Below are 10,963 nucleotides of genomic sequence, written 5' to 3' on the forward strand. Positions count from 1 at the left end.
CTATAATTGCTTTTCCATTTATGATGCTGTCAATTGACCCAGTGTGGTGAGAATCTTTGTCTTCTTGATGTTGAGCTTCAATCCATATTGAAAACTACAGTCCTTGACCTTTTGCAGCAAGTGCTTCACATCTTCTTCAGTTTCAGCAAGCAATGTTATGTCTGCATATCGTAGATTGCTAAAGAGTCTTCCTACAACCTTGATGCCACACTTAGGTATGATTAGACATGAATACATAATAGAGAATGGAAGAACAGTTTTCTACTTATTTAACATATTTTTTGTATAAGGTTTCTCCCCCTTCTTTTATGAGAATGGTACAAGATAGGGCAAGGTGTCAACATGTTTTCATAGTGTTGCTGTAAGTCATTGTTGACTCTACGGCACCTAACAAGCCTTTATGCATACCTTTCTTTGCAAATATATTCTGTGCATCCTCATCTGGGATAACATTTACTCCTTTCAATTTTGACTTCTTATTTTGAGTCAATAAATCAGTTTTACTACTTCAATGATTTTAATGTAAAATATTGCATATATTTATTGGAAAGATAATAAGTACATGTTTTATTCTCTTATTTTTCCTTTTTTTTTCATTCCCTCTTTCCTCTTCCCTTCTTTCTACTCTTTCCTTGCACTTTGGCAGTTGTTTTAACAAACAAATATCAAACTGTGCCGCTGGATGTCACAAAGCGTTAAAAAGCAAGGATATCCATTTAAAGACTAAGTTGCATCCTATCCAAGTCATAGTATTTCATTTGCTTCAAATCTGAAAGTTAGACCATGAATGAGGTAGACCAAGGAAGAATTAATGTCTTTGAATCATGGAACTGGTGAAGAGTATTGAATGTGCAAGGAACTGTTAAAAGAATGAATTACTCTGTCTTGGAGGAATGCAACCAGGGTGCTCCTTAGAAGCAAGAATGTAAAACTGACTTTGGGATGTTATCAGAATGCTCAAGTCCTTGGACTTGTGAAAGGACTTTAACAATTATGCTTGTTAAAGTAGAGGCTGCACAGGAGAGGGAGATCCTCAAAAAGATGAATACTCTCCAATAGTAGACAGGATAATGGGTTTAAGCATAGTGGAGACTGTGAAGATGGCACATGATCGGGTACATAAGCTGCTATGAGTTAGGGTTGAGTCCACAGCACCACACAACAGCTCAGCAAATCTGCCTAGAACCTAGACAGCAGACTAGAAAATAGCTCCCACCCAAATTAATACAATAAAAAGCGAATGAGAATTTGTGAGGTGATACTCTAAACTTTTGCTCTCAACCTTTCTTCTTCCTTCATTGTTCTGAGTTCCTGAGAGGAGGACTGTGTTCTTATCACCCCCATTAACCAAGCACAATACTTTTTTTTATGTGCCATCAAATCAGAATCAACTCAGACCTGACCCTTCCAGCAGGTTTTCAGAGGCAATAAATTGCACAGGAGGAGATTGCCCATCTTTATCCCAAGGAATCCACTTCTAGTGAATTCAAAGTTTGTATCTTTGGATTGGCAGGAGCCCAATAAATTTTACCTCTATTTCCTGCACCTGAGTTCTAAAATAAATGAGGGCTAAGACAAAGAAAAAAGCTTAGTGTAGGCAAAAATACCAGTTTTATTACAGAGAGGAACTGGGGGAATGAAGGAAGCAGCTGGAAGAGGAAGTGTTCCTGATGCTGAGTCCCAGAAATAGACATGTTGATCCTACTAGTCATGGGCATGCTGTGAAAAATGCACAGATTTCCACTCTAAAACTCAGGGCTTGAAAAAGCAGATAATGATATATAGAAATACGTAGAAAAGAGCTGACCCAAAGTGGCTGACAGCTATTCTATATTAACGTTATTAAATGAAGAATGCTTGGAGAGACAGTAGCTTGGGTCTCATCATAATACAAACTCCAGGGAAAGGAAGTTCTGAATTAATGCCTCCTCTAAAATCTAGTGCCTGCAACACAATGTTCTTTAGCTAAGTAGGTAGAAGGGCTATAGTGAGGAAAATTGATACCATTTTAATAAACTATACAATAATAACATGTAATTAATCACCATTCTGAAAGGAGAGAGCCCAAATCCAGAGCAGATTTGGAGAAATAACTCAGGTTTCTTAACTCCTGTACCAAGCAGATAGTCTGCTAATACACAGATGACTGCCGCCCTTTGTAAGTTCATGATTTTATTTAGAGTTGAACTAGTCTTGTTAGATGTCAGGACAACCTAGCATATCTTCTGGGGCCTGGGGAATGAGGTTCACCAGTAAGAAGTAGTTAGCTTTGGGTGCTGTCATGGAGAAGAAGGCTCCATGAGAGCTAGGAGCAAGAATGCACTGCTGATCTGGACCAGGGCATAGAGGTGACCCTCCATAGTGAGGTGACAATAGCATAGCCCTCAGCTCTCAGAGCTAGGGGCAGGGGTGTAGAATGAGGGTGGAGGTTCCACTAGTCATTCACAAATGCTTCCCTTTCTCATTTCTTTTAGAAGTCATCAAGTGAACTACAATTCAGTGACCCTATTAACTTTGCCCTATTCTATGTCACACTCGTGATCTCTGTCCTGCTCAAACCCATTGTGGTAGTCACTTAAACCATCTCATTGATAGTCTTCCTCTGCTTAACTGCCTTTCTCCCTTTCCCAGATTGATGTCTCTCTCAAAGACGGGTTCCTCCTAAAAATATGTCCAAAGTAAATGAAATGAATTTTCACCATCCTTGCCTCTAAAGAACACTGTGGTTGCATCTCCTTAAGGATAGATTTGGGGGTTTTTTTAGGAATTTTTGGGGATATTCTGTATTCTTCATCAACATCACAACTCAAAGATAGAAATTGTTCAACTTCTTTATTTATTGTCCAACTTTCAGATGCAGAGAAAGAAACTGAAAATACCATGGCTTGGATCTGGTGCACCTTAGTCTTCAAACTGAAATTGCTGCTCTTTAGAACTTTAGAGAGGAGAGCTTTTAACAGTCTATTTCTCCAATGCAACACACCTTTTAATTTCTTGGCTGCTACTGGGTGTCGATTGTGGACTCAAGTAAAATTAAATCAGTAAGAACTTCAGTCTCTTTAACAGATAATCATGACTTTGCCTATTGGTCCAGTGGTGAGGGGTTTTGTTTTCTTGATGTTGAGATGCAATCCATATTGAAGGTTATAATCTTTGATCTCCTTCAGGAAGTGCTTTAAGTCTTCTTCACTTTCTGCAAGCAAGTTTTTGTCACCTGTATAATGCTGATGAATCTACCTCCAACTTTGGCACCACATTCTTCGTATAGTCAAGCTTCTTATTTGCTCACCAACTAATTGAATAGGTATGGAGAAAAGATTCAACTTTTCTTGTTTGAAGACTTCAAACACTGTCCAAGTCTCACAAAGCAGCGGGGTGTTTCTAGAATCTCAGAATCTGTTTCATATCCAGCCCATCCCTTTTCCCTCATCAACTCATTGAATTCACTTGTGTCAATATTTTATTTTGGAAGAGGAGGTGGGAGCCAGAACCTATAAGTTAGCCAGGCCAAACAAGATAGCCTAACCATGCACAGAATTTGAGTCCTTTTGGACAGACAGTCTATAATCAGAGAAAATAATCTTTTGCTTAGGTGGTTTAAATTGGCCATTCTAGCTCTAAATCTGCTCAAATTTGACCTTCCAAATCTCTCTGGTACTGTTGACCCAGGGGGATTATTCTCTCCTGCCAAATGAGAACTGAGGCAATGGACACAATCTCAAGAATGAAAAGCTGGCACCTCTCACCAGGAACACCAGTGTAACGGCCTGGTCTAACCAAATCCCTTGGTGGTGTTCAGAAGTCTAGTTTTATCAGTCATTTGTTCATTGCGATGGATGTTACTCAAGAGATTTCATCTTATCCAAACAATGTTGAACCTGACTGTATAAATGAAATGCCTACTAAAATCCCTGGTCAGTACATGAATAACCCTAATGTAGTTTGAACCTATGCTCCCCGGCATGGTGGTGACAAGTTTCTGTAAGCAGTGTCACCCCTGGTTTTCTGGTTCACTTCGCACAGATAAAATCAGTGGCCAAGAATCAGAGATTTCACTGATGGCCCCAACTCTACCACATATAACTGAGGGGGGATCAGGAAAAACCAGGCCAAAGATGAGTCAGTAAAAGCCATTGTCAGAAATAAGAATAGGTCTTAATGACAATAACATAATCTTTGTTTAGAATGAGCATGGGTCTATAAAATGTCATCTCTGGAGCTAAGCTGTTCCAACAGAAAGACAAAATCTTGAAATGATGATTAAATTGATGTAATCTACAGTGAAAGATTCCAGCCCTGCCTGTGATATTGACTAAGGCCGAGTTAAATCAGGCGAGATGGGAATGATGCTATCTCTATCCCTGGGCCCGAGCCCTGTCTAGACCAACAGAACAGACTAAAAAAATACATCTGGTCACAACTAGCTGTCAACCAAAGAATCAATGTACAACTGAAAACTTATTTCCCTGTCAACATTTCAGCAAAAGAAGAAATGTCAGAAGGTTGTGCTCTGCATGGAATTCCATAGGGGTTAACTCTCGATGTCAATAAATTCCTATTAAGTTAACTGGCTCCCTACTATTGGCTTTTTTAAAAAGTAGGAGGCAGGTGGGAAATTAAGCTATTTTCTCTGGGGCAACTATATAACCAGATGTTAGTATTTTGGCAAAAAACAATTCCCACAAGGGCCACACTCCACTGCTGATGAGTTTCATTCAGTGACCCTCCAACACTCTAAGTCTTTACAGGAGATTGTCTACCATTCGCCCACAGAGTAGCCGGTGGATTTCAATCACTGATTTTTCAGTTAGTTGGGCCGATTAGCATCATGATAGATGGTGAAGAGATTGAAGTTGTTAACAGCTTTAGTTTGCTTGGCTCCACAATCAACACTCATGGTACCAGCAGCTGGGAAATTAAAAGGTAAATTGCATCAGGAAAGTCTGCTGTCAGAGACTTCTCCAAAGTACTGAAGGGCAATGAGGTCAGTATGGAGACTAAAGTGTGCCTGTGTCTTTGCAATTACTTGTTGTACATCAGAGATCTGAACAATAACTGGGATGATAGAAGAATTGATGGCTTTGAGCTGTGATGCTGGAGAAGATTATTGATTGAATTTACCATGGACTGCTAGGAGAACAAATAGCTTTATACTAGAGAGGGTGAGACAAGCCTGCTTCTTGGAGTCAAAGATTCTGAAATGTCATCTGACATAATTTGGACATGTTGTAAGGAGGACCCAGATATTGGAGAGGGACGTCATACTTGGGAGGGTGGAAGGAGAGTGCAGGAGAGGAAGACCCTCGATGACATGGATTGATTCAGTGACTGGAGTAATGGGGGTAGGTGTGTCAGAGACGATAAGATTGGCACAGGATAGAATAGGATTTAGGGCTGTTGAATATAGGGTCACTATGAGTTGCAGGTGACTGGATGGCACATAAAAATAACAACAGTATGAACTTTAATGTACTATGTTACCAAATATTTTCATATAAATGTAAGTGAAAGCTAATAAAATAACAATTTCAGTATTTGAAAATATTTAACAACGGTGCATCATTTCACTTACCCTCTCTCTTTTGGCCACAGACCAAAGTGCTTGTTGGGTCACATTGTTACTGTTTAGTTGTCATGGGTTTAGCTTTGCAGCTGTCATCCAAACCAAAAAGGGTTGTTGACAAATTCCATGGTCCTTTCAATTAGTTAACTTGTTAAGTGGTGTAGAGTAGACACCACCTCACTGCAACCCTGTGAACAACAAATCCAAACTTGGCTCTATGCAACTCGACCTCCATGATCTCTGCCATTCCTGAGTCCATTATGATGCTCCCTGTGTCAATCCATTCTGTTGAAGGTCTTCTTTTCAAATTAGATAATTCAATCAAAGTCAAAGGCATTGCTGAATCTATTGGTTTCTGAAACTGTACATCTCACAAGAGATTATTCATCTTTCACCCTCAGAGCCACTGGTGAATTAGCAATGGGACTATGGGTTTGCAGCCCACCTCCCTACAGACTATATAGGACATATCACCCTTCCTCCTTTGGGAAACTATTACACTGTGCCTATGGTGTGCTGCAAATGGAAGAGAAGGGACTCTAAGCCACAGTAAGTCCAACCCGGAACAGAAATTCAAGGGAAAGGACTTTTCCTCAGAACCGTCTGACATAGGAAGCCTTCCCTAACATTAGTATCTGGTATTTGGACTTACAGACTCCTAAACTCAAGAGCTACTGGCTACAGCATAAAAAAGTGGTAGCATCTTGAGGCATTTGGAATCACAGAAGCCCAGAAAGCTTGCAATATAAACTATCATATCAAGGGCTGGATAGCGGGAGATAGGCGTTGAATGGAGTAGATGGGAGTAGAAAGGAGGGAATACCACCAGAGCCTCATGCAAAATTAACTGACTCTGGAGTGGAAAAGCAAATCGACAACTGAAAATATCCGTTACCTGCTTTCTTCAGGAATATTTGCATATTCATCCTTAGAAATCGGAGAAGCAATTTTTCAAAAGCAATGCAGAGTGTTACAAAATATGCTGGAGAATTCTTTATCTTCTGTTCCCATTTCAATTCCAGAGTAAAAGTTTAAACATCTATTTTTTTAAAAAAAAAACACAGTGACTAAATGTTTTTCAATAAGTTCAGCCTCTGAACTCCAATGAAATGTAGCTTATTGACAGAAATGCTACTCAATCTTTTGTTAGTGAAGCTAAAAAGAGCAAGATTCTTTGAGGTGATGCTTAAACTATGATGTTTTAAGCTTTTAATGTTCCTAAGATTAATTTGTATAGGGCTTCAGGCCTCTAAGTTATGCTCGACTCGAAGGCAATCAAGTAGCACCAATTGCATTCACCTTCAGCCCTAATGACTCTAATACCACAGTTCTCTTCAGTAGTATTAACCTTGCACTGCATACCAATACCTTCTCTGCATAAGTACAAAGTTTTGCAACTCACATTCACGTCCACCACTTCACCTGTTTCTCATGTCAAGCTATGGCAGAAGCCTAGAACGTCTTGGTTTATTTAACCTTAGCAGATGCTGCCACACTAGTGGGCTGAAAGGGCCAAAAATATTTTCTATAAATTACCCATTGGTATGCCAGCTCCTCCTCAAACATTAACTTTAAAACTTAGAATCATTTGAAGAGGGCATGAGGATGGGAGGTAGACTCATCAACAATCTGCGTTATGCAGATAACACAACCCTGCGTGCTGAAACTGAGGACAACCTGAAGTGCTTGCTGCAGAGAGTCAAGGACTGTAACCTTCAATATGGATTGAAGCTCAACATCAAGAAGACAAAGAGATTCTCACCACTGGGTCAATTGGTAGTATCATTATGGATGATGAAGAGATTGAGATTGTTGACAGCTTCAGTTTGTTTGGCTTTACAATCAAGACTCTTGATACCAGCTGCCAGAAAATTAAAAGATGAATTCCATTGGGAAAGTCAGCTCTCAGAGACCTTTCCAAAGTACTGAAGAACAACAATATCAATCTGGAGACTAAGGTGTGCCTGATACAGGACATGATATCTGCAATTACTTTCTATGCATCAGAGAGCTGGACTAGAGATGATAGAAGGAGAGTTGATGCCTTTGAACTCTGGTGCTAGAGAAGAGTATACCATGGACTGCTAGGAGAACAAACAAATTTGTCCTGGAGAGGGTGAAGCTAGGCTGCTCCTTGGAGGCAAGAATTCTGAAGCTCTGTCTGACATACTTTGGACATGTTGTAAGGCAGGATCAGTCTTTGGAGAGGGATATCATGCTTGGGAGGGTGGAGGAACAGTGCAAGAGAGGAAGACCCTCGATGAGATGGATTGATTGAATCACTAGGGTAATGGGGATAGGTGTGTCAGAGACAATAAGATTGGCAAGGGATAGAGCAGGGTTTAAGGTTGTTGCACATAGGGTCACTATGAGTCACAGGTGACTCAATGGCACATAACAACCACAACATAAGAGAGTTAAGACGACTAAAGCATAATGCAGCTTGAGAAATTGTTAAGATATGTGTAGAGATGTGACAAGTCTAAGGCAGGGCATCCGTGGGGGCTCAGTAGATAGTGACTCAGTGGGAATAAATGTTTCAAGACTCAACCTCATCATAGTGTTTCTACAGTTACTTCACACAGAATCACAGCATTGTCTTCCCTGATGCCTTTCCTTCACCCATACCTGCAGAAACTTTATCCTGCTCTCTAGCCCCTTATTCTGTGTCTTTCTTACTCCTCTTACACACTTGAGCTTGTCGTTACGGTCAATTCATCTGTATCAATTCAACTCAGTGAGGAAGGCACAGGATAGGGCAGGTTTCAGATCCATTGTTCACAGGACCATGAATAGTCGTCGTCAGCTTGAAGGCATGTAATGTAACAGCAACTATTTCCTTAAATGGGAGCTCTGGTGACATAGTTCATATGGAGTTGTGGTACTAACCTTAAGGTGGCACCTCTCTGGCCAATCAAATCCACCATCAGCGCTTAGGAAGAAAATGGGCAATTTTCTTCTGAGTGATTTACTGTCTCCCAAAAACCTAACAGAGAAGGTCAGCAATGAATCGGTTCTGATTCATTTACCATGAGTTATTTGGTTATTCCCTTAAACACACACACACACACACACACACACACACACACACACAACTACTTGCTATGGAACTAACTCCAACTCATGATAACTCCATGTGAGCAGGGTAGAAACGTAATTTGTCAGTTTTTCAAGGCTGTGACCTTTTGGGAGTAAATCACTGGGCCTCTCTTTGTGGGTTTGGTTAGTAATTGAGTGTGTAACCATTTCTATTATTCCCTTTATACCACTCCAAACCCCAACAATCAGTTGAAAGTCCTCTGTATTTTATACATCTATAGTATTTTGTACTATTAATAATTTTTCAAATATTCTATTTGCATTGTAATTGTAAATTACAATCCCCTATAAAGTAAAAACCAAAACTAAAAAACCATGTATTTTTTTTCCTCCACAGTACTTAATATTATGCCTTGCTTGATAATAATTCATTGTTTCCTATAACAAATAGAAACATTATACTTGGCCTGCCACCATCAATGTTGTTGCTGTTAGGTGTCATTGAGTCGAGTATGATTCACAGTGATCCTGAACAGACCTGAACCCTGTCCTATCTTGTGCCACGCTCACACTTCCTGACACACTACAACCCATTGCGGCAGTCACTGTAGCAGTCTACCTACTCAAGGGTCTTCTTCTCCTTTGCCAATCCTTCCCCTTTCCTAGCAACATGCTCAAAGTATGTGAGGCAAAAAGCCTCATTGTTCTCACCTCCAAAGAGCACTCTAGCTACACCCTCTCCAAAACACATTTGTCCTTTTGACAGTCCATTGAATGTTCAGTGCACTGTTCCAACATCTGTCAATATCAAGAGTATGCCACTAAAAGGAAAATTTGTTGTTGTTATTATTGTTCTAAACTCTCTGAAAACCTCAAAAAAAGAAATGTCTAATAGGTCTCAGTGAAAAATCATCTGAGCTTGATTAAAAAAAAATTTTAAAATTATTTTATACCACATTTAGCACTTTTTTAAAATTAGGTCATCAGATGTAAACAGATATCTGTAATATGCTAGTAAACCAACATTTAGATTATAAAAAATATTAACCACACTAGAGAAAAATGTTGGTTTCCTTTTTCTGTCACTGCAATATAATACACGTTATCCCCTTGCAAGGTGGTTATGTAACATGCCCCTGAAATCCTACCTGCTTCATTTCAAAAATTAAGCTCTTACTAGTACAGAGGCGGCTTGCCCATCTGAACAGATTCAAATTTCATCTTCTATTTCTCCCGAAGAATTTTCAGTGTCGTGTTGTGTTACTAGCTACAAGGTCAGCAGGTCAAGGCTACAAATTGCTCTGAGAGAGAAAGATGGTTAATCTCCTCCTGTAAAGATTTATAGCCTTGGAAACCTGAGAAGGAGTTGCTGTGAGTCAGAATTGACTCCACAACAGTGGGTTTTCTTTTCTTTTGTCATCCTGTGGACTCATCCTCTGGTCCTAGATTGCACATGGGTATAGGTAGTAAGCATTCCAAGCGGCAGGCGTCAGACCCTGGAAATGAGAGATGACACACAAACCCATGAAACCCAGTCAGAGAGGTGAACTCTTCACCTGTAAGTGATTCTAGTGGGAACAAGAGAGAATGAGTGACGAGATCATGGGATTGCCTTCCGGTTTCCTCCCTCTGCCCATGGGCAGGGTGTTGTGCAGGAGGTGCTGGTCAACCTGCCTGGAGGTGGATGATGTAGGTAAAGGAGCACAAAAACTCTACCTGATATGTTCCATCCGCAGTTCCATTGCAGTACACCAACTGCTACAAGACACTTCTTTAATATGTCATTTATTTTCCAGTCCTTGGAGAGGAATGTCATGCTTGGGAGGATGGAGGGACAGCACAACAGAGGAAGACCCTCGATGAGATGGATTGACTCAGTGACTGGGATAATCAGGGTGGATGTGTCAGAGATGATGAGATTGGCACAGGACAAAGCAGAGTTTAGGTCTGTTGTACATAGGGTCGCTATGAATCGCAGGCTACTCGATGGCACACAACAACAACAATTTTCTTAGTAGATAATACATGAATGCATGCCAAACTTAAGCAACTCTAACAACGTGAACAACATGGAGAAAAGTGTTTATTCTCTGTTATTCCCATCAATCCCACTGCCCTCGCCAAAAGTATTTATAGTCTTGTAATGCATCTTTTTCCAGATCTTTTCTGTGTGTATAATCATTTTGTAAATGCATTTCAGTGATTTTCTTTATTCCCCTTACATGTTTAAATGCAAATATCCTGATCATAGGAATCATGTTGTTGTTGTTATGTGCCGTCGAGTCGTTTGTGAGTCATAGCGACCCTATGTACAACAGCCCTAAACCCTGCTCTATCCTGTGCCAATCGCATTGCCTCTGA

Source organism: Elephantulus edwardii, unplaced genomic scaffold (assembly GCF_000299155.1).
Source record: "Elephantulus edwardii isolate Elephantulus edwardi_28Jun2011 unplaced genomic scaffold, EleEdw1.0 scaffold00065, whole genome shotgun sequence".
In the NCBI taxonomy this organism is placed as follows: domain Eukaryota; kingdom Metazoa; phylum Chordata; class Mammalia; order Macroscelidea; family Macroscelididae; genus Elephantulus; species Elephantulus edwardii.